This window comes from Microtus ochrogaster, chromosome 21 (assembly GCF_000317375.1).
Source record: "Microtus ochrogaster isolate Prairie Vole_2 chromosome 21, MicOch1.0, whole genome shotgun sequence".
Classification (NCBI taxonomy): Eukaryota; Metazoa; Chordata; class Mammalia; order Rodentia; family Cricetidae; genus Microtus; species Microtus ochrogaster.
In genome coordinates this window covers 792,283-795,878 of record NC_022022.1, presented here as the reverse complement: position 1 = coordinate 795,878, position 3,596 = coordinate 792,283, and positions in this window count along the sequence as shown.

Here is a 3,596-nt window from a genome sequence, read left to right as displayed (position 1 = left end):
TGTAGACCAGGCTGGTCTCGAACTCACAGAGGTCCGCCTGCCTCTGCCTCCCGAGTGCTGGGATTAAAGGCGTGCGCCACCACCGCCCGGCAAGGGGAAGTCTTGAACCAAGGGTTAAGCAGGAAGGATGGGAGTGTAGCAGGGCAAGTCGATAGGAGTTTAAAGTCCTTGAGATAGGAGTGTATGCTTAAGATCTTGGTGGTGGGTTTCAGGAATGGGGATCTGGGGTCTGGAACAGAGGGATGAAGGGTTGTTAAGGTGAACTAGCACTGGCTGGTGGTGAGCAGCAGCCACAGGAGTGGAAGTCTCCCATACCTGGGGATCTACTGGGTAAGGGGGAGTAGGGACAGGACAGTCTGGGGTAGGAACCTGTGACACTGTTAAAGTGAGAAGAACGTGTGACCCAGGAGGGTGTGTGGGGGCCAAAGTGAGTGTGTCCCCGAAATGGCTGAGAATATCTCAACCAAACAGAGGTGCAGGGCAAACAGGTATGACTAGGAAAGAATGAGAGAAGAATCGCCTGCAAGAATGCAGGGCAGTGACAGGGTTTTAAGTGGGAAGGAGCGGGTCCTGTCTACCACCATGACTGAAAGTGGTGAGGGGAACGTAGGGTCCGAGTGAGATGTTAAAACAGAGTAGGTAGCTCCCGTGTCCAAAGGAAAGGCAATGGACTTACCTGCTACCTGCAGCGTTACCCTAGGCTCGGAGAGGGTGATGGGAGTCACCATGTCTGGGCCACGTCAATCCTCTGCAAGGTGAGTAGTTCCAAGGCTGGCACAGTCTCCCTTGCCGATGTTGGTGAGGCTGGACCTCCATGGCGTGGCATAGAGGATGAGCCCACACGGGGGCATTGTGATTTCCAGTGTCCAGGTTGCTGGCAGATAGGGCATGGCCTCGTAGGTGGCAGTGGCCCAGGGCAATACCGTGCCAATTGGTCATTTAGGAGGATGGAAAAGTCAAGAGTTCCCTCTGGTGGCCACTGTGTCCCACTGTCAAGGTCATACTGAGGCCAACTCAGAGCATAGAGAAAGCCATTTGGGACAGACTGTACGGGACGTCCCAATTCATAAAGATTTTGTAAAAGGCAGCCTGGGGCGATAGAGAATCTGGCTTCGAATTGCAGAAGCCCATTTAAAAGTCTATGCCAAATCTTGGGACTCAAGCCTGTCACAATGCATCCACTGGGACATGGTTCTTGATCAAAAAACGGGGGGGGGGTCGTGAGAAGTGAGTGGCAGACGTCTGTCCCCTCGGTCCCACCTCAGCGAGATCTGACTTGCTGCTTGAATCAGTCACATGGCATGATTCTGATTCTCACAGGAAAGCCTGAAAATCAACAAAGATAAATAAACGTAAATGGGTCCCGGGCCCTAGTGGCATGTACTCAAAAGGGGAACTCGAAGTTCGAAGCTGATCTTAGCCTGGCGAAGAAGAGCTGGCTCAAGAAGGGTGTTTTCCAACACGTGGCCCTGGGCCCGTGGGAAAAACAGCCCCCACCCACCGTCGGACCTCCAAATGTTAAATAAGGTTTTGCCAACAAACCTCTCCACTGACACAAATAATCCCAATCAGACCAAATCAAACCAAATTAAAAGATACCCAGGTTAATTGGATGCCTGAGCTCTAAGGTGGTCTCCCCTTTTCCTCTCCGGTAGTTGTTTTGGCTCCCCCCGCCATGTTTTCCTGGGACCACTTAACAATGGAGAAGGACATAAAGAATGAACAGTAAGTAAAAAACCCTGAGGTAGATGAAGAAAAGCAGGTTAACTTACGTTAAAGAAAAAAAAAACAACTAGCCAGAAACAAGCATAAACTGAGGCTGGGCATTCACACCTAAGATCATGATTTGGGAGCTGGTTGGTGGTACTTCAGGACCATGACAGAACATCTTCAGCATTTTCAGAGTTGATCCATACTTTGATTTGGAAAATGTTTATCATTGTTTCTTATGTGTACATGTCTATGCGTGGGTATGCGTGAATGCATGCAGAGGCTTTGATGACCCTAAAGCTGGCTGTGGGTCTTTTAACTACTAAGCCATCTCTCCAGCCCAGATATTTTGATTTTGTAATTGTCCACGCTAAGAATGCCAATTTGTATGAATGACTCTGCCCATAGCAGAAGTAAGCTTAGGACCATTTCAGAAATTGTTGGCAATTTTGTCCTAAGCTAAAATTCACTGAAGGAATTTTTCTTTTGCTACAGGGTCTATGTAATCCTGGTTGGTCTAAAACTTTCTCGCTATGTAAATCAGGCTGGCCTCAAATTCAGAGACAGGTCTGCTCTGTCTCTTAAGTGCCAGGATTAAAGGCATTTGCCCCCAACTTCCTCGCTGAAAATGAGTTTTTATAAAAATCACATCAATAACTCAAACAGCTATTTAGAAAATTACATTTTTTATTCTGTGTGTGTATGTACAGGTACATGTATGCCACAGTATGCATGTGGAGGCCAGAGGACCACTGTGTGGGTCCTGACCATCATGGAGCAGTAGGCAGAGAGAGGGGGCTAACCTCAATTTCTCACCTGTTCCCAGCGACTCACCCTCTCCAAAAAGGCCTACCTCCCAATCCTTCTCAAACAGGTCCATCAACTAGGGCAAAAGTTCAAACATCTGAGCCTAAGGGTCACTTGTAATTAAGTTCGCTATCTTTATTTCCTTTGTCTCCAGACTTCATTGTTAGCCACCAGGGGGCACCTCTGAGAGCTTCGTAACTTCCTACTCTAGTAACCACAACTGTAGGATCGACATAAGCGAAAAACTTTCTTGAGCCTATGGTGTCCCTTCCCATTCTCCTTTTCCTGATTCAGGGGGGAGACAACAGGACGTCCCTCTGTCCCTGTGAGGGTAAGAAATGGACACTCTGTCTGTTAACATCAGCTGGCCTGGCTGGGCAGGGGTTGCTGGCGCAGGCAGCTGCAGCGGCTAAGGCAGGAGGATCTCCATGATTTCCAGACCAGCTTGATCTACATAGCGAGACCGACCATCTTAAAAAAATGTGGGGAGAGGGGTGTCGATAGCCCAGGCTAGCCTCAATCCCACCTCCACCTTCGGACCACAGGGAGGCTACTCCTAGTAGTGGGTTCTTTCTGCGTTGGGTGTGTATCTCGGCAGTGTTGCCTCTATGGGGGTGAGTGTTCACTGTTTTACACAGAACACTGTATTGTCCGTTTTTCAACAGTTCACGAGGTTCCCAACATTAAAGTCATTTTGTAGAAGAGAAGTTGTGTCTCAGAGGATTTGAGCCCGGCGGTGGTGGCGCACGCCTTTAATCCCAGCACTCAGGAGGCAGAGGCAGGCGGATCTCTGTGAGTTCGAGACCAGCCTGGTCTACAGAGCTAGTTCCAGGACAGGCTCCAAAGCCACAGAGAAACCCTGTCTCGAAAAACCAAAAAAAAAAATCAGAGGATTTGAGTGGGTGTGGAGAAAGGAAGTCCGCAAGCCCAGTTCTGTGTATCCAGGCTGTTCAAGTGGAGTCTGGCTGTTTCTCCTCAAGCCTCCCACATCGGACCGGATCTCTCAGGGCCGGGCGGCTTCCTTGGTTCCATTCTCATGTACCCCAGTGAAGCAAGGGCTTGGTCTGCACGTCGCACTG